The sequence below is a fragment of the Nothobranchius furzeri genome, chromosome 5 (genome assembly GCF_043380555.1).
Source record: "Nothobranchius furzeri strain GRZ-AD chromosome 5, NfurGRZ-RIMD1, whole genome shotgun sequence".
In the NCBI taxonomy this organism is placed as follows: domain Eukaryota; kingdom Metazoa; phylum Chordata; class Actinopteri; order Cyprinodontiformes; family Nothobranchiidae; genus Nothobranchius; species Nothobranchius furzeri.
In genome coordinates, this window is record NC_091745.1 from 54986497 (window position 1) to 55007965 (window position 21469).

General features: G+C 44.0%; 1 long non-coding RNA gene across 1 annotated transcript in view; it reads left to right on the forward strand.

Annotated features, from left to right (window-relative positions):
* Positions 1-445: 445 nt before the first annotated feature.
* Positions 446-21469, forward strand: part of LOC139069841 (uncharacterized) — a 44863-nt gene continuing 23839 nt past the window's right edge. Inside the window, exons 1-3 of the long non-coding RNA XR_011520508.1 lie at positions 446-920; positions 1098-1274; positions 19340-19464. This is a non-coding gene — a long non-coding RNA (uncharacterized lncRNA). The remainder of the gene's footprint in view (positions 921-1097; positions 1275-19339; positions 19465-21469) is intronic.

Here is a 21469-nt window from a genome sequence, read left to right on the forward strand (position 1 = left end):
CAGAATAATGGCGTAATCTTAAATAAACTGCATAAATGTTAATATCATGCATAAACCACTGTGAGGTTTTAGAAATAACATTTTTTTCAGAATTACATTAATTATTCAAAAACATCTGACTAGCTAATATCATGGACTTGATTCAATACTTTAGTTTATAGGGGCTGCAGTTGTTTTAATTACTAATGTTTAAAATACTTCCTCGTCCAAAAACATAAAATCTGTGAAAAAGTTTCTCTTTTTTAGTATTTTTATTTATTTTGAGTAATTGAGATATAAATGCTTTAACTTAGAATTTTTGTTTTGTTAAGTTCATGTGTCAACACGATTTATGGGCTAAAATGTGCGCCACTAACACATTTTTTTTTCATTTTTATTCACAATTTTGAATCTTAATTTTTCTTTTTTATCTTAATGTAGCCTGGTCTCAAATATCTATTCTAGACCCTACAGGTTAAAAGGATATAAATATTGCGTAAAGCCTTTATTGTAAATATTTCATATATTTGAAAAAACAAGGAGTTCAAATGGTTAAAAATGTGTTTAAAATCACAATAAATAGAAGTCAATCATAATTTGAGTGTTCATGGAGTTATAAGTAACAAGAAAACTAAAGGTTTATCTAATGTGAAACAAGGAAAACTTCGTATTGTTTCAAGTTGTTTTACAAGTTCATTTTGGGTTGTCAATCTTGTATTTTCTTTTATCCCATTGGTTGATGTAAACCTACTGTCCAATCAGACGTAAGGGAGGCGGGAGCTAAGTGAGGCGAAAGAAAAAAAAACAGCTAAGCTAGTGAGAGTCGGCAGCAGCACGTTGCGGGAGGAGGTTGTGTACCAGAGCTAATGGAAGAATAGTGAAATAATAGCCGTGGATGCAGAGTCTACGTTCCTGTTATGGACTGTTTTACCCTGTGATGAGTGAGTACTGAATGTGGAGTTAGCATTGAGCTTAAATGGAATGTATAAGTACTTAAAATGTATGGTGCTAATCGCGAGTTAGCATGTTAGCATTTTAGAGCCTGTAATAGCTATGTATGTCGAGTACGTAAGATACAGCTTATTCTGTGGAACTAAATAGAAATCTCTAATGCACAGTGGACCGAGAGGAATTCTCTGGACTCTTCTGCTGTGGATAGGAGGTCTGTGTGGTTGTTCCAGTGTACTCAGCAGCCCGGGTATGCCGCTAATTCCGCCCACCTTGCCGAGTGGAGGCCGCATGGTCACCAACCAAGACTGCCCCTCCGTTTGCCTTGCACTTAGCCCAAAGGATGTGTGAGTAGACCTGAGCACGTGCGTTTTGTTTTCTACTGGTTATCAAGTGAAGCGGCCATTTGTGTGTTTTCTGGCCCAACGAGCCCAAGCAACGATCAGGCCTGCAACGGTTTCAGTGAATGAGCTCAAAAAGGTTACAAAAATTGAACTGAACTTAAAAGGGAATATTTTGGATAAAAGTGTTTTCTAAATCTTGACTGTGAATTGTGAAGAGGGAAAAACCTTCCATTGGATTGTAAGGAAACTTTTCAAAACTTGGAATATTGTATTTTTTATTTTAAATCATATTTTGTTTGACTAAATTTCACATCTTGGATTTAAAGTTTGTGTGGTGTCATTATTAGTTACAGAGTTTATAAGTGATAAGGGTTACTAAAAATGTAAAAAGGAGGTTTAACATAGAATAGAATAGAATACTTTATTTGTCAATTCTTCGAATGTGCTTGCCATACAAGGAATTGAAATTACGTTTCACACTGTCCCATGCGTAGACATTTACATAAAGTGCAGATGCACAACAATAACAAAACAAAAAACATCCCTAACAATAAGATAATATTAAACAGGTAAATATCGCTAATAATATACAAAACATATAGCAGCAGGTGTGTGCAATTTCTATGCAGAGGTAGTTGTTTACAATCAGAAATGTTTACCCCGTTATTGGTTCAACCACTATTTCCTTTTTGTATAATGTGTGTGTGTGTGTGTGTGTGTGTGTGTGTGTGTGTGTGTGTGCGTGTGGGGTGGGGTGTAGGGTCCAGTCTGTCACCCTATACCCCTGTCACCCTAGTGATTCTGCTGGCTGGGATCTGTGAGGGAAGAGAGTTCAGCAGTCTCACAGCCTGGTGAACGAAACTGTTGGTGAGCCTGGTAGTGCGGGAGCGGAGACTTCTGTATCTCTTTCCAGAGGGCAGGAAGCTGAACAGTGCGCAGGGTGGGTGGCATCGTTGACAATTGTGATGGCTTTACGGGTGAGGCGAGTGGTGTAAATGTCTTGCAGGGAGGGGAGTGGTGCACCAACTATCCTCTCAGCCGTTCTCACAATGCGCTGTAGAGCTTTCCTGTTATAGTCAGTGCAGCTACCGCCCCACACAGTGATACAGCTGGAGAGGATGCTTTCAATAGTTCCTCTGTAGAATGTGATCAGGATGGGTGGTGGAGCACTTGCCCGCTTGAGTTTGCGCAGGAAGTAGAGGCGCTGTTGTGCTTTCTTGGCCAGTGAAGCTGTGTTGGTGGTCCAGGAGAGGTCCTCCCTAATGTGCACCCCCAGATAAATTAGATAAATTCCTTATTCTTGGTGAAGATTAAACAGAATTCATATTATTTTCACTAAGTGGAGGCACCGTCAACATAAGGTTCTAAGGAAAAAAGGTTAAAACGGGTTTGTTTCTCCTGTTTACCAATAAGATTAATTAATGTACCCAGGGCCCCGCTCATAGTACTATCACCATCTTAACCGAGGGTTAATCCAGAGCTACTTGAGTTGGGTGCTACATTAATATTTATTATGATCTTTTTAATTCACTTTTTAAAACTATATATATTTAAAATGTATCATTATTATTATTATTATTATTATTATTTTATTCTTCTTGTGAAGCACCTTGTGATTTTTATCTCAAGAGGTGCCACATAAAATATTGTTTATGTTATCGTCCTACCAGTGGGTATGTTAAGCATGAAATAAACTTGGTCCATTTAATTTGTGACAGAGGCACTACTTGTATTCAGAACAGGAAAACCAATTGAGTCCATTGGTATTTGCATATAAAAAATTGTGTATTTTGCAGTAAATTGCTTTAGTCATCAATCATCTGCTGTGTCAAACTTCTGAACTTAGTCATTTACTAGTAGCTGAGAAAAGAGAATCACAAATGTGTTCAGGATAAATAAAAAAAAACTCTTCAAAGCTTTGAGACGTTTTATGCACAACTCTCAGATTTAGTGTTGTTGTTAGAAAACTGATTCACTAAAGTTGGATGTGAACCATAAAAACTGGATGCCTTTCAGGGTCAAACAGCTAAAAAAATGAACACGTAAAAAATAAGCCATCCTCTCTGGCAAGACGTTCTCTGCTTTAATGGGAGTACCCACTGTCATTGTTGCACCCATGCTAAAGTAAGTACCAGTGAAGCAAGGAAAACAAACTCAATAATAATTAACTTGGGTCATCTACTCATCTGCGATGGCTCATAAACCTTAGAGAAAATTTCCCTGAGAACTTTCCTTAAAGCCTATAACTCTCTCAAGTGCGGGAGATGGTCTGCACAGGTCCAGCTCTTTGTTTCAGTGGACCTGCAGGTAGGGATGGGTACCTTTGACATTTGAATCGATCCGGTACTAATTCCCGGTACCTACGAGTCGATACCGGTACTTAACGGTACCAATTTTCGATACTTTTGAGTGTTTATTATTTTAATTGTCTTTTATAATTAAATATATATTTTTCTCAATATATAACCATATTTGATAAATATCACGATAAATAACATACAACTGTTTGTATTTTAACATCGTCCTTGTAGTTTTATAAGCTGATAATTAAACTGAAGCAAACATCTTTACTGTGAACTAAATTTACTGTGTATCTTCATTCCTTTTGCCGTCCTTTTTCATTTGATTTTTCCTACTGGGAAGTTAGAATTTCCGAGGAGAAAGCGAACGCACCATTAGCTTATAACAACGGTGGCAATGGAAGCTAACATATCAAGCTAACGTTATCTTTAACAGTTTATTTAGCTGCTGGAGCAGATTAAAACGATGATGCCTCAAACTTAGATCGTTGTCACTGGTTTTACCTTCACCCAATCACCCGTCGCATTTAGTAAAGTAAAGCCAAACTTTAGAGCGCGTTCATGTTCTTCTAGTCGGAAATTCGGAGTTCCAAGGAGAAAGCGAACGCACCATTAGCGAAACGGAAGCTAACAAATCAAGGTAACGTTATCTTAAACATTTTATTTACCTACTGGAGCAGATTAAGATGAGGATGTCTCACTTAGATCGTTGTCTGTCGCTAGTTTCATCACCCAGTTACCCATCACATTTAGTGAAGTGGACCCAAGCTTTAGCGTGCGTTCTTTCTACCATGCTTGCTCTGTTTACAACGGGCTCGCAGGGACCGGCGACATAACGCTCTTGCGCATGCGCAACTGTCTTGGCAGTACCGAAACGAGGCACCGTTTGAAATGACGTGAATCGGTGTTCGGTCGGTTCTATGGAATTCGGTCGGTACCTTAAAAAGTACCGAATTCGGTACTCATCCCTACCTGCAGGTGAGTCTGATAAACCCACAGCTGTTGGAGTTGGGTTCACTAGTGATTTAACATTTACAAACATTACTTTTAAACTACATTGTGACAACATTATTCAGTGTTGCTATTCCTACTGGAATGCAATGGAAGTTTGTTGGTGTCACCCTATCAAAATAAAGTCATATCACATTGTGATGTGAGTGGTCCCAGGTTTTCGCACCATCTATTTTTGTTTAGGGTAGAAAGCACCTCTCTTGTCTAGATCATCTCCAACTACCGATAGTACTTTCTTAGTTTCTTTCTTCCAGGGGAAGAAGGCTGGTCACATTCTGTTTTCCTGAGAACACTGGAAAACTGTCAAAAATTATTATCACTATTATTCAGTAGATTGGTTTAAATTGGTCTATTTTAAAAAAAAAAATATCCAAGATGGTACAAATAACACACCTTGACCCCCTGAAGCCACCCCATATGGTCATTAGTCCAAAGGGACCCAGATCTTCTCATACACCTCCACCCCCACCTCAGCTTTCCATCCTACATGGACATAGTGCAAAAGCAAAAGGTGTTGCTGCTCAAGTCATGTCTCAGAAAGCAAATACATGATCCAACAGAAACATAAGAAGTTTATTTTTTGAACAACATCATTTTGATGTTTTAACATACATAGACATTATTACAAGATAGTTTTCACATTTATACTATATTACAACGTATTGCAACATATTGCAATACACGCACATTTTAACACGTAAAACAACTCCAGCCTCAAAAATCTTACAGCAGTTCAAGGAAAAGCTACTTTATTAACATTGAAATCCTTTAATGTCATGCTACATGGTTATTCTCTATGTGAGAGTTGCAGCTTAGTGTTTCTCTCAGGTTACTCTTTGACTCCTGGAAACCATTTTCTCCTATGTCATGTTTCTTCTAGTATCTTTTACACTCACTCAGACAAAGTGTGGCCCTTCAGCACGCTGGCTTTGTTGTTGTGTGTCGTGTAAGCCGGCCTCTTTGCTGGCTGTCAGCTGGCCGCCGAGCTAATATCAGGGCTGCCTCTCAGGCTGGCAGACCCAATCAGACTCTGGAAGCTGGGCTGATTGGACTGACATACTCCATCAAACCTAGCATCAAACCACCGCTGACCATACACAGGGGCCTGACTGCTTCGGACGTCAAGGAGTGGGCCAGAGCAGACCTTTTTAAACAATCCTAATATAGATCACCACTTACTTTCTCACCACCTTCTGGAAAGATTTCAGGAAATTTTCCAGCAGTTTCTCTTCATTTGGATGGTTCATTCCAAATATGTTAATTTAGCCCTTTATTTTATAACCTTTCTCATTTCACATGCTTTGTTGGTTTCATTATGATGTTAATAGAAGTTTGGAGCTTTTGATGCATTTGATATCAGAACATGTGGCATCAAGACATCTCCACCAACCACACCGCACTTCCCCAAATAAAACTGTTACAAGTTTGACATAATGACGTATTTCATATATCTGGGTTGACTTTAATCATCTTTAATCACCCAGACATATTCTGTAATTGAAATGTTTATGGGAACATGGTGTTTTGTGGGAATCATCAGAACCCTAAAAGCCATAGAAAGACATGTTCAACCTTTAATTATCTGAGTAGTTAGGGAAGGTTAAGCAGCATCTGTGTGTGCATGTTCCATTCCTTCCGCCTGAAGGAAAGAAGCTCCACCGTGTCAACCAAGTTCCTACAAGTCTTTAATCAAAAACTTCAGAAAACTCAGTGTCCATTTCCAGTGGCTTACTTACAATCTACAGCTTTTTAGAGACTCACACTTCAGTTCTCATTGCTGGTTATTGAAGATTCCTCCCAAAGCAGAACAAATGTGTTCAAAATGATGAATAACACACAAGAGCTCCTTAGAAAACACGTACCCCTTAGCAGGGGCGATTCTAGCATCAGAGGTTTAGGGGTGCTGAGCACCCAGAGATCTGCTTGTTCAAGCAATAAAAATTTCAACATTTTCTACATTTTAACACAATTTCATTCTCACATGTATTGTGGCAGCCCTGCCACTGGTAGGCCGGCAAGGCCGCACTGCACTCTGGGGGAGGGTAAATTGGGGTTGTTTATTCAGGTTGTGCTGTTCTGAGGTTTATTTGGTTCAGGGTTATGCTAGTGTTGTTTGTTTCAGGTTGGAGTTCACGCTGTGTTGTTCTTATCCGGTGCCTGTTAGCACCGTGAGTTAAATGTACATGTGGGGGGATGAAAAGGGGAGCTATCTGGCTATTAAAAGTGTTCTAACCCCCAAATTCCACTACCTCCGCTCCGCTGCGCTCCGCTCCGACACGAACGCCGGAGCAAAATCGGTCCCGTTCTAGTCAATCAGAGCAATTCCACTACTGCGGCCGTGCTCCGGCAGTGCGGCGCCCTCTGTTCCGGCGTCCGGCAAAAATAGAATCGATCCTATTTTTGCCGGACGCCGGAGCACCTCCGCAGTAAATGGGCAGAAATCACAACGGCCCAACAGGAAAAGGAGCAAGCACATCTTCCGTTTTTCACAATAAATCGCTAAACAAAAGGCGTTTTTTGTTTCATATGCACGGGTTTAACAACTTTTAACAACTATCAATGGCGGCTGAAGTTTAAATGCACAAAAATAAGCCATAAATACAGTTGCCACTATCAAAGTAGTCACACTTTGTTGATCCAAACACTGCTGATCTCTCAACACAATGATGGGCAGATTAAACAGCTCATTTCCGATGCTTCTCCCGCACAACGGGTGTTTGGATCTAACTTCCGCGTTTATTGCTCGGACTGTATCGCAAGATCTCGAAAATCCCGCGCATGCTTGTTTGCCCCCCTCAGGTCTCCGCACCGGAGCGGAGCCGTTGTAGAGCGGGTACCAGTAAAAATTGAGTTCGGAAGCGAGCGGCTGCGGAAGGCGGGGGCGGAGCGGAGCGGAGGTAGTGGAATTTGGGGGTTAGTCTGCTAACTGTCGACTCTTCTTTGCTGCTTCACACACACCCCGCTAGAGGGCGGCGCAGACCGCTACATGGGTGTCAGAAGTGGGCTTAGCGCTGTCAAAAAAGACAGAAAAGATGCAGCAACTCGTCGAGGAGATCGAGTGACTTGACAGAGAGAACAGCAAGCTGGAAGAACAACTACGGCTGGGCACTAAAGCGAGGACACCGTGCCAGCTGGATGGAACCAGCGATCTGTGGTTAGCCCGGCACCCGCGAGAGATGCGCTCAGCGGAAGTGCCCACAGTCCCAGCACCAACGGTGCTGAGAGACGGCGGCAATCGAACGCCGGTAAAACTCCCAAGATTCAGTGGCACTACACCCCTGCACCCTTCCTCGCTCAAGTAGAGCTGGCGGCTTTACATGAAGGATGGAGCCAATAGGAGACAGCGGTTCAGATGGTGCTGGCCTTGGAAGTAGGAGCACTTCAGGTCCTGGTGGACCTAGCATTGGAAGAGCGATGCAATTGGCAAGCTATCACGGCTGCACTGAACAGACGCTTTGGGAAGCAAGCCTCAGGAGAGCAAAGCCGAGAACAACTGAGCGGCAGACAACGCGGCCACGGAGAAAGCTTGGGAGTTTATGCGGCTGATCTACAACTGTATGCTTGGCGGGGCTATCCTGATTTCCCAGCTGCCGCCAGAGAGGAGTTAAGCCTGCACGCATTCCTACGAGGGCTAACACCGGAACCATTACGTCAACATGTCAGATTGTCCTTCCCCATCACCTTGGCTGAAGCGCTTAGGAGAGCTGAACAAGCTGTAACGTGAGGAAATATGGGTTTTCTGTGCCAAAGGTTATACTTTGCCCAGCTGGGTCAAAGCTGGGTCGCTGAGAACTTTCACCCACAGATTAAGACCTGAACGCCAGCGAGTCTGGGAGAAACCATAACATCTGAACACCTGCAGTGCCAGAAGATGTGTTCCCATGGAAGCTAGTCAAAATAAAGAGTCTTACGCTTCCTTTGTTTATTAATGCTAAATAATCATTTTACCATTTAACTCATTATAAATGTGTTTTAATCAAATGAATGATTATTATGCTTTGGGTAATCATAATAACTAATGAATCAATGCTCAATTAAATAATGTTTGAAGATGTTATAATGACCTTCACACACACACACTCTCACAGTAAACTCCAAAACACATTTGCTCTGACGCACAAGTTTTGCTTTGAGAAGAGAAAGGCTTTTGGTAAGTTTCAGTTCATGATTCAGTTCGAGTTTGTCAATCAAAGAGTTCGGACGTGTTGAACACGCACCCGGGGAAGGGAGCCTGCGGCTCCCCCCCCCCCCCCCCCATCTCACGCTATTCCTGCCAAGCCAGACAGGAATAGCTGAATTGCAACCGCTAACGCAGATTCGTCCAGAGTCTTTGATTTTATGAGTAATTAAACTTAAGAAAGCGCATCTGCAAACGCTTTATCATCAACGTGTACCAGGGGCATCTCTGGACCGGATTGGTGGACACCTTCGTCTTCTCTGCCAGCCAAGGTGACCTGGATGAAACCTCGTCCTTTGACGTTCCGGATCTGAACGAGGGTCCTCGTATGGTGAGGCAGTCCACAACAGATGGCGTTTGATGCATCTTTTCCAACAAAACCTAAGTTTATTCAAACCATCACTTTTCACTCAGACACCTGTTTCTTCCTGAAGCAAAATCAGATGCACACACGCATTCATCTCACCTTATTCTCAATTTTCACTACATTTTGCACACACACATCCATAATCACATCACTCTCAATCTTCAGCACATCCAACACAAGGTCTATTTGAGCAAGTTTACAATATCAACTGTTAAAGATTGTTCAACAAAGTTGCCAATGTTGATTGTTGTTTCCTATGCTTGTCATTTCAAAATCATTAGTTTAATTTGAAGAATTAAATCTTAACTTTCAAACTTGTCTCTTCATTGAACTGAAACACAGACCCACGGATATTATCGACAGTTTATCGATGAAAACAACCTTTGAGTCTTCTATCAAATTAATATGTAGAATGGTTCCTCTTTCATAAAAGAGCATAAACCATTACTCTACATAATTGTCAGAGCCTACCCAGGTTCACTACAAAGCGGAGGAGGTGATACCTGTTGGACAGTGTGGGCGATCGCCGCTGGCAAGAGCGGCTGAACAAGAGGAGGCGCTGGAGGAGAGGAGAGTAGTCAACCAGGCCCAGCCCGAGACAGAGACCAGCCACCGGCCTCTGCTACCGCTGTGGGGAACCGGGGCATCTAGCCAGAGACTGCCCAGCCCCAAAGTCCTCGGCCCAGGTCCGGGCCGCTGAGGCCGCAAGCTGCGGGAAACGCCAGCGGGGTGGGACAGTAAGGGGACTCCCGCCTCACACAACATCACCCCTTGGAGTTAACCTGCCATCCATCGGCCGCTGCGGGCAGCTTCATGAGCTATATTTGGACTGTGTTGTCGGAGGCCAACAATGCCGAGCCTTGGTGGATATGGGGTCCACCATCTGTCTGGTCCAGAAGGGATTCCTGCCAGAGACTGAGGGTTCCTTCCTGGTAGGCTGGAGTCCCACCGAAACCGCATTGCTGACCGTGACTGGTGAAAAAAACACAATGACGGGATGATGGTGGTGGTCGGAACTCATCGAGCTGAGCAGGAGTTCTGGATCGCTGCCATTCGAGATGATTGCATCATTGGGCTGGATTTATTAATGCACTGGTGCATGTGTTGATGTCCGAGGAACTGCTTTGTGCCTAGATGCCGAGAGGAATCCTCTCCAGGAGGGGAGGGACCCTCATGAGAAGCGACGAGGAGCCAGAGTTGCCCAGTCGCTCGAAGACAACTGCGAAAGCCTGGAGGTTGGACAGAAGCCGGTTCCTGCTACTGTAGCCCCGTCACCTCAGGCCATGCTTGCTACGGAGGTGTTGGAACAATGCAGCGGGTAACACCTCAGCTCGGAGCAACTAGAGCAGTTGGGCCAATTACTGCGAGAGTTTGGGGACATCTTTGCTGCTCGAAAAGAGTATTGCACCCGGACTAGCCTGGTCCAACACTGCATCGACACAGGAGACGCCGTTCCTCTACGGCTCCACCCTCATCGCCTGCCATTAGCCAAACGCCGAGCAGAAGAAGACTTAATCAGAGACATGGCAGCTAACGGGGTTATTGAGCCATCAGAGAGCCCCTGGGCTGCACCCGTTGCCATGGTGAAGAAGAAGGGGGGTGGATGGCGACCCTTTGTGGATTACCGGAGGCTTAATACTTTGACGCGCAAAGACTCATACCCCCTGCTCCGCATTAACGACGCATTACATCATATAGCTGGATCCTGCTGGTTCATCTCCTTGGATCAACCAGGGGTGGACCGTTAAAGCGCCCGAGCGCCAATGGCGCTAAATTTTCTCGTCGGGCGGTAAATACTTGACGACTTACCGCCCGGGTGGCGCCCAAGCTTTATTTGTCATTTACACACCGGCTTTCGCCTATGGCCCCGCCCTGTAGGAAGCCGCAGTTTTAGTTTCGCGCGCGTGAACCTGCGCGCCTCTAGCCACCTACTGCACTTGTACGATCCGTGCACGTACTGCACGATTAGTTATAGTCACGTGAACTATAAGTTCACTATTAAAGACGGAAGTGGAACCACGCTAGAAACACACAAGCACGCAGGAAGATCGCACCACCACAGGGATGGGATTTCTTGATGAAATCTCCGGCAAAACGCTTTAAAACTGGTGAAGAGAAGCGAGACAGTTCGAAACGGTATGAAGCAGAGACGCGTGTGCGTAGGTAAAATGATTCTTGGCGGTTTAAAGAAGATGGGAGGCGCAGAGAATGGCCGTGTTCGAGTTGAGCAGCGCCTCGCCTGGAAAACAGACGAGAGCAGACGGAAGCAGCAGGGGGAGTGGCTGAAAGCCGGCGTTTCGCCGGGGACACACCGGCAGCGGAAGCGCCCGAAGCGAATCGCTCACGAAGTCCGGCCGCTCCTCAGTTCAGATCAGACGCGCCCCATTCGAGGCGCGCCTCGGCTCCGCTGTGGTTTTTCTTTTAACTACCTGGTGTCCTCAATTTCCTCAGCTCTTTTCCTGTGTGTGTGTGTGTGTGTGTGTGTGTGTGTGTGTGTGTGTGTGTGTGTGTGTGTGTGTGTGTGTGTGTGTGTGTGTGAGGAGAGGAGAGGAGAGGAGAGGAGAGGAGAGAGACTATGGTGTGAAACAGTTGTTTCTGCCAGTTGAATCTCTTGGACTTCCCTGTATGTGTAGCTCGGGGGTGACTATGGATGAAGATATTGCGTTAGCGTTCACACTTGTTCAATTTTCAATTTTAATTCTGGTGCCTGTTAGCAGCTGAAACATTTCCTCACGTGCTTGTGGATGTCATATATTGTATATGAAAACATGACTGTAATAATAAGTAAAGGTTAGCAGCTGTAGGTTTAGTGTGCTCATAGGAAACGTGACAAAAGAAAACAAAACACATTTCTCTATGGCCTATATTGTTGTCATCATCAACGTTACATGATTTACAGAATACATGTGACCAACTAACATTTCATGTTCTACCACCGGATGTTTGGATCAAAATATGAACCAATCAGATCTTAGATCAGGTGAGAGCCAGGTGTTTCCCGTCATCCCCTAGGTTTTGCAGCCGGTGGAGAGCAACTGCAGCGGCTTGGCTCCAAAATCTGCGGCCGCCTTGATCTCACGAGGTTATCGTTGCCTACGTATGCATGACGTCAGAGCAAGTCGGCGTCAATTCCGACACAAATCTAACCGGCATGCACCGCTCGCCGATCACCGCTGGTCTAATCTGTGCAGAACTGGCTCATCTCGAACACAGTCAATGGCTCGAATACAGCAAAGCGGAGTTGGTGATGTACTGAGTTGTATGCCGGAAGTATGCGATGCCAAAATCGTGTTTTGTTGAGGGAACAAACAAATTCAAACTTGAATACGTTATTATGTTTGTGAATGTGTACAAAATAAAGGTTTATTACATTTAAAACGGTTCAGTTGTTATTTTGACTCATTTTGGCAGCTGACCAGCGGGGCCGGTAGATTCTTGGCAGGGCCGGTAAATATTCAGAGTTACCGGCCCGGCTGGCCGGTTGGTTTTGAAGTTAATGTCCACCCCTGATCAACGCAGTGGATATTGGCAGGTGGAGCTGGCGCCGGAGGCTAAACCCAAAACGGCGTTCACGATTGGACAGGGACTGGCAGTTTTGAGTGATGCCGTTTGGGTTATGCAACGCCCCGGCTACTTTTGAAAGACTGATGGAACGAGTTCTGCAGAAGACTCCTCGCAGCCGCTGTGTGGTTTATCTGGATGATTTGCTCATGCATGCTAAATACTTTAAGCACGCTGTTCGCAACCTGAGGGAGGTTTTTGTCACCATTCGCCAGGCTGGGCTGCGATTAAATCCTGCTAAGTGCACGCTGCTCACTCGCCAGACCCATTTCCTTGGCCATGTCATCAGCGAGCAGGGAGTAACAACAGACCCTGCTAAGGCTGTTGCTGTGAAGGAGTGGCCTGTCCCAAAAAGTGTCTCGGAGCTGCGGAGCTTCCTGGGTTTGGCCTCCTACTACCGCCGCTTTGTGAAAGGATTTGCTACTGTGGCTAGCCCCCTGCATCGTTCAGCCGAGAAGGGCATGCGGTTCGAATGGAGTGAGGAGTGCACTGCAGCTTTTGAAGCACCGGTTCTGGCGTATCCGGACCCCGCCCAACCATTTGTTGTGGATACAGATGCTAGCAACGTGGGAGTGGGAGCCATGCTCTCCCAAACAGGTGAAGATGGAGAAAAAGTTGTGTCTTATTACAGCCGCAGTCTCAGTCGGAGCGAGAGGAACTACTGCGTCACCAGGCGGGAGCTGCTAGCGGTGCTTTTGGCTGTGAGACACTTCCGGCTGTACCTGCTGGGTACCAAGTTCAAGCTTCAGACTGATCATGCTAGCCTCACCTGGCTATCAAACTTTAAACAGCCGAAGGGACAGGTGGCTAGGTGGCTGGGGATTCTGCAGGAGTATGACTTTGAGATCCAGCACCTCCCCAGTCGCCAGCATGTTAACGCTGATGCGCTGTCCTGGCGCCCATGTTTAGTGACTGAGTGTCATTACTGTCTCTGCCAGGAAGAGCGAGAACCAGAACCTGTTTCAGCAGCAGCAAGAGAGCAGCACCAGGAACCGTCGGCTGCAGCGGCGGAAGCTACAGAGGAACAAGAGAGAGAGTTGTTCTCCATAAAAGAACGAAAAGATCAGCAGGAGGCTGATCCAACTCTGGCGGAGGTGAGGACCTGGGTTTGGTATGCCCAGAGACCAGAGTGGCCCGCCGTATCCTCGCGTGGGGCTGAATTAAAGAACCTGCACTCATAGTTCGGCAGCTTGGAGCTGCATGGAGATGTACTGTATCGGCGCTGGCAGGCTCCGGGAGGATGGATATGCCGCTTGCAGCTGCTGGTGCCATGAAATATTCGAGCAAAAGTCCTCTACTGGGTTCATGGGGCAGCGGGGACGGGACACTTTGGATTATTTGCGATGCCTAGAGGAGCGGATGGAGGAAGATCCTGCTAGGGGCCACCCTGCTAGGGGCTGGAGCTCGCCAGAAGAGGGCGTACGACTCCAGAGCTCATGGACCCTCATTGGCTTTGGGGGACAAGGTTTGGGTCTACTGCCCGACCCGGAAGAAGGGCATGTCCCTAGCCTGGCAAGCCAGACTAAATAAATGTATTATTTAGTCTGGCCATGCTCCATTGACGGCTCTCGGTTGTGGGGCGGGTTCTACCGTTGTCTTTCAAATGATCTCCGCATTCCACTGGACAATGAATGTGACACACTCTTGTTTCACTCTGTTGCATCATCCCACCCACCAGGCATATAGAGTGCCCTGATTGGCCCACAAAGCGGATAAAGCTCTGTGATTTGTTCACTAAGCAGATAGAGCACTATGATTGGCCCACCATTATGGACCAATCACAGCTCTTTATGTGTTTGAAACCCCTATAGAGGGCTGTGATTGGCTAGCCAGAGTCCTGGTAGGAGCTGCTGAGGTTCCAATGGAGCGTGCCTAGACCATTCTTTGCAAAGCAAGAATTTGGTCTAGTTCACTAGGCTAGCATGTCCCCAAACTGATGAGACACTGGCAAGGACCCGCCGAAATTTTGGACGAGATCTCTGCGGTGGTCTTCCGGGTTTGCCTGCCGGGACGAGGTAGGCGGGTGGTCCTCCACAAGGACCGTTTGGCTCCGTAACGGCCACAGACCGGGGGGCAACCCGCTGCTGATGGGGCTGTGGATGGACTTGGGGGGGAAACGGTGGGACCAGGGAGGCCGAAGCGCGCTCGGCGCCGGCCGGGCCGGATCCAGGACTTTGAAATGTGAGGCTGAGGGTTGTGGGACAATAAACCATTTCGGGGGGGGGGGGGGGGGGGGGGGGGGGTGCTGTTCTGAGGATTATTTTGTTCGGGGTTATGCTAGTGTTTGTTTCAGTTTGGAGTTAACGCTGTGTTGTTCTTACCCGGTACCTGTTGGCACCGTGAGTTAAATGTACATGTGGGGGGATGAAAAGGGGAGCCATCCGGCTATTAAAGGTGTTCTATGTCTGCTACCTGTCAACTCTCCTTTGCTGCTTCACACAGGGCGGCGCAGACCGCTACAGTATGAAAGAAAACAAAACACTGTTTTCAATAAACAGAATATGGTTTTACACACCACAATCTTTATGTTTAACAGATTCTGCTAACACTGTAGCAGAATCTGGTCCAGATGCTCAGTGAGTGGAAACATCGATTGGAATTGCCCTTTAATATTTGGAAACCTGTCTGAATTTCCACAACAGTGTGACACTAAAAGTACCAGTAATGATTCTAGACCAATGTATGCTTATTTTCCACAAGTATCAACATCCCACAAAATATTATATATCTATATGTATATATATGTATATATATATATATATATATACATATATATATATATATATATATATATATATATATATATATATATATAAATTCTTTTTTTTTTCTTAATTTTAAAAACTAACAAAAGAAGATGATTTTGCAAAAATGACAACCGACCTCTTACAGTACATATTTAGGGGAGAGAAAACAAAAATAACTGACTTTGATCTCTGAAAAATGTTCTGACTTTTTTTTCTCTGAAGTCTCGAAATAAATAATTGAGGCTTTAATTAAAATTTTTTAACTGTCCTTTTGTATTCTTCAAAGGGTCTGGCTTGTATAAAACAAGACAACCGGTTGTCTGTGTTAATCTTCTTTGGGCTTTTTTAGCACCAACCTGTTTGATTACTGAGGAACTTGCTTTGTGACACAGGGAAATGACGGAACCATCACGGAGTCCGTTTGAACAGCTTTAACCCTTCAGTCTTAATTATAACAGCATTTTCTCCATTAGTCCAGGATCACTCTGTCATTTCCTCTTGGTTTGGGGGTTCGTGAGCGGCAACTTCCCGCCTCCTAGCTTGATTGACAGCATCTTTTTTCGCCTCACAATCAGTTAATGCAAGATTCAAACACGAAATAGGAGACTTTGAAAAATAGCGGATGGTGTCTCAATTAGCAGGACCTGTGAAACATAAAGTAAATTCAGGACTGTTCCACAGAAAGCAGGAACCTTGGTCACCCTAACTGCAACATATCAGCCCCTCAGGAAGGCTCAGAGCCAAGTCTGGGAAAAGTGAGCAGGATCAAACCATTTTTGACACAAGGGATTTACTGTATTTTTGTTTTTTAAATATAATATTTTGACGTATTGCATGTTTTTTTATATTACTAATTTGTTAAAAATAACAACAATCAGTAAAAATAAATACATAAAAAAGCCTAACTTTAAGGGTTCTGAAGCACCCCTAAAAATGGGCTAGAAACGCCTCTGCCTCTCAGATCTTCTTAGTAGCCGTCAAGAGTCTGAATCAGAATCCAAACACAGCTGGAGAGCCTGGATTATCTATGACCTCTTGGTAACATTTACCCCACAGTCAACAGTAAAGTTCAACAGCTGGAAAACTCTCATGTTCAGCGGCTTTAATCTTCCAGTAGAGGGTGGAAGGTCAGTAAAATAAACATGCCTTGTTATTAAATTATAGTTTCATCAGATGCTTCAGTTCCATTTGAAAGGCTGCATGTAAGAAATACTTCTGTTACCTATTATGAATTTTTTAAATTATAAATAATGAAGCTGTTTTTTGCTTAAAGTAATGATAACAGCTTCCTACCCATCTGAGTTGATCTGCTTTTCGTTCCTGTCCCTTCGGAGTCCTTCAGTCCAGGCACACAACCATCTGCTGGAGGCTTCTTGTGAAAAAGGAGTTTTCCTTCCTGCTGTCACCCAACACTGTGTGCTTGCCTTGAAGTGAACATTCAATTGATTGGACTGTTTTTATTTATTTCTTGTTTTAATAACCACACCCTTGTTACATCCCCCAATGTGGATGAAGTTTTTTTTCTTGTTAAGTCATGTATTTTGTTTTGTCCTTAAAGGGAGAGCTGCTTTTGGTTTCCATCTACTGTCTCCAGTTTCAGTGCTTGTTAGGCTAGTTGTAGATTTGTATGTTTTGTTTTGTTTGGAGCTAGAGAAGTAGAATGTGTCTTTTCTTTTAGGGTTATTTAGTAACACTACAAAAATTGTGCTTCGTTACTAGGGAACGACTTAGGAAGTAATGAGTAATGAAACAAGGATTAATATGTAGTTAATCAGTACTTACTGGTAAAACTCACACCAGTCTTATTCAGAGACTATGGGCAGTTATCTAAGAAACAGAAGAGGAACTAATCATTACATAGTACTTACTCATTATCTACTACATGTGTGTCCCCTAAAGTAAAGCAAAGTCTCCTCCTAAGTACCTACTGAGGAATGAATAATCACTTACTCTGTACCTAACCATTAACTACTACAGGGATTCCCAAAGTGTGGTGCGCGCACCCCCGGGGGTGCGCGAGCTGCCGCTAGGGGGTGCGCGAGGTGAAAAGTGTAATGGCTGCGGAGCTCAGAGAAGTCTGTCATATGTCACCATTAGCGTAGAAACTCATTTGTGGGTGGGCCAAAGAAAAAGTAAGTGGGCCCAATAAATGTAATTGAAAACAAGTATATTTTTGCGCGTGTCCTCCACATGTGCCCTAGCTTCATAATAACAATGCGCTGAGCTTCAGCACTCTGGCCTGCTCACGCCGATATGTTCCGTCGCGCGCGTGCGTGCGTGTCCTCCACGTGTGCCCTAACTTCATAATAACAATGCGCTGAGCTTCCGCACTCTGGCCTGCGCACGCCGATATGTTCCGTCACGCACGTGCGCGTCCTCCACATGTGCCCTAACTTCATAATAATAATAATGCGCCGAGCTTCAGCACTCTGGCCTGCGCACGCTGATATGTTCCATCGCGCGCGTGCGTGTCCTCCACATGTGCCCTAACTTCATAATAACAATGCGCTGAGCTTCAGCACTCTGGCCTGCGCACGCTGATATGTTTCGATTTGATCATTTTTAACGGTGTTGGAGAAATCTGAAGGTCATTCTGGCAGTTTGTAATTAACACCCTGTCTCATGCAGGTGTTCTGACGTTGTAAACCTCACACACAGAACATTGTGGATGTAACTAAATAAATCAAGAAATCATTCTTTTAACAGCGCACTGAAGATCTGAAGTTCAGAGCGCGTCTGTCAGCCAGACGCGTTCCGGCTGAACCACGGCTCACGGGTGCACAAGTGAGCACATCTGGGCTGGGCAGAAGTCATTTTACAACATTGGTTTAAATAGCGCGAGACACGGTGACTTGAGCGGCTGTGCCGCGCGCGCGCACACACAGATTCAATAAGCACTCACGCTGCTTTAACTCTGGCGCGCCGTCAGACTGAAGGCAGAAATGAACGCTGCCTCCACCATGATAAAAACTTTTAAGAGGTTATTTTTCATTCAAGGTCAAATTAAGATATTAGCTTCTGGGATGAGTCGGGTCCGCTCCAGCCAGTGACTCCTCATGAAACTGACCACAAGTCCTGTTACTGCAGCATGTGTTATTCCAGTCAGCGTGACAGCGGATCGCAGATTCAGCCACACCATAAAACAGCAATAAGTCGGTCTGAGGTAAAAGTGAATCTCATGGCTATATCTTTTCCCCTATAGACATTTGATTACGCACAAGTAGGTGATCAGCTCAGGTTTACGCAGAGCAGAAGGAAGGAGAGAGCTCTGGCCGCACAGGTTAAACGTTCCTACTTTAAGAAAACCGTTAAATTGCATTGTTTATGTGCTACCTGGGCACTCTAAATATTTATTTAAAATGAAATCAAAGGAAATTGTAATGGTATCGAATGTTTATTAATTACTATTTAAAAAATGAAAGTGATGGGGAATTTTTTTTAACCTGTCTGTTTAGCTTGACATCTGATATATATATATACATATATATATATAGCCATGCCCCGATGTGGGGGCTGGGGGGGGTCGACATGGTCGGGACATAGAAGGGGGTGCGCGGCTAAATAAGTTTGGGAACCACTGAACTACTAGATGATCTGATTTTGAAAAATAACTGGTCTCTAAAACAATAAAAAATATTGATCACTTTTCAAGCTACTGAGCTAAAACATTCATATGATAGCAGGTTTGAGTGACTCACAGAACATACCTGAAGCTCTAACAACACAAAATATTTGTTTCATAGTTTGAACCGCAATGACGATAACACCACCATCATTTCTCACCAAATAAGATATTGATTTAAATCTGTTGTCTTTGAGGGCTCCAGGCAAAATATTTTTTTTCACATAGTTTCTTTAGTTTTGAAATATTGAGTTGTTTTTCATAAAATGTGTTTCCTCTTCAGGTCTAGAAGGGAGGAAGATGCAACCATAAAATTGACAAATAGTGGGTGGCTGAACATCTGTGGGACACACAGCCATACCTCAAGCTGAAAAACGAAGAACAATTCATCTGGATTACCATAACAGGGTTCGTCTGCATCTCCTTACACCCCCAAACAGCCACAGACTGATATCCCTGGTATTACTGGAGAATGTGTGATAATCTTTGGGCCTCTTCAATTTAATTTGGGACTGTGCAAAGCTGACCCCCTACTGGTTAACTTACTACAAAAAAAATACTGTTTGCTAGCAACAGACAGAAACCTGACAATGGTCATACGACACGTGCCTGACTATTGAACCCTGGATAGAAACTGTACAGAAACATATCTAATAGAAAAACCTTAAAATCTTTAAGACCGAAACAAAAGATTGAAAGCTCTCATTCACTCATTATTTCAACACACTTTCTGTGGTCTTTCAATTAATTCCTTGTAAGTAATTTTCTGTATAAAACAGGTCTGGTGCTTCTGTTTCAGGAAGTAAAGCTTAGCCAGAGGAAAAGGGGGGCAGAAAAGGTTTGAAGTTTTAGTCATTATTATCCACGATATTTGGTCTTCTCACCTCTGATTAGCTAACGGAAAGTAGACTTTTCCACTGCCTCCATTTGTTCTGCAATTCTGATATTTTATCTTCACAAATACTACAAGCCTGAAGGAGTTCTGCCATGTTGTGGAGTTGCTAATGCTAACACTTACCTTCTGTTAGCCGAGACATGCTCTGCTGTGGACGCTAAACCAACAACAACCTTCTCTGACATGAGCCAAGATGGGTGAGTCCATGAACACTAAAGATCTGTGTGGCTTTTTCTGAACCAAGCATTTCCATGTCCATTTTCTATTGGCAGCCAATACAGGAAGTAGGGGTAGATGAATATTTAAATGTTTGACCAGCATGCAAAACTCCAGTGACCAATCATATTTCAAAAATGACAAAAAAATGTTTCTCAGTGAATTTGATCTTTAAAGGTGTGAAACACTGACTAAAACATTTTTTATTTGTTATTTCTGATCATAATTGGTCACTTTGAGTTTTTCATGCAGGCTGAACATGAACATAGTCTCCCACATCTATCTCCTGCATTAGCTTCTGATAGAAAATTGACGATGAAACTCAACGATTTGTAAATCCTGACAGATCCACATGACATTGTCACTTAACATTTATGGACTCATCCATCTTGGCTCCCATCAGAGAAGGCTGTTGCTGGTTTAGTGTCCAGGAAAGAGCAGAGAACATCTTGACTAGTAGGAGCTAGTCATGTGCAGGCTTGTGTTATTTGTGGAGATAAAATGTCAACTTTGCAGAGCAAACAGAGTCAGTGGTAGAGTCATGTTGCTTTTATCCAATCAGAGGTGAGATGTCCACAAATCAGGAAATAAGAGTCCAAATTCTGCCGTCTGAAGCTACTCTCTCTTCCAGCTATGTTGTACTTGCTGAAACAGAAACATCTGGGCTAAATCCCCACCACCACCACCAAGTACAACTAACAAGGCATTCATTCCTACTAGTGACCACTGCAAATGTATTAATGTAATGAGTGATCCACATTTTTAAGACAAATGATAAATTTAATACTTATCAAAATGGAAAACTGTCTTTGATTAAAGATGACCCCTCTTCCTGATAACTTTACTTTTGTCTATTCAAACTTTATTTCCACCCTGAAACATGGAATAAACCAGATTTAAAAAATTTAGCCATAAAAAGAAAGGCACAAGTGGAAGAAAAATGAATAAAGATGCACAGTAACAGTTCTGTCATTTAAATATATTACCGTTACTTAAGGAATATGAAGGATCCCTGATTGCTAAGATGCAACATTGCCGTGTTTTAATGTAGATTTAAATGTAACAGGCACAATAATAAAATGATCTCCTGCTGCGTTTTGCTTTTGCCAGTTCCAGCAAGGTGAGCACAAAGGGAAGGCCCAATTATGTTTTCATTCCACCGAGTGGCACCAACCAGTGAATCCTGACAGAAAGAGGAATTGGACTGATGATACATTTATTCATTATCAATCTAATATAGCCACAGTGCCCAGTCAGCTGCAATACAGCAAGACAGAGCTGAGAGAAAACAAATTAGCAAGA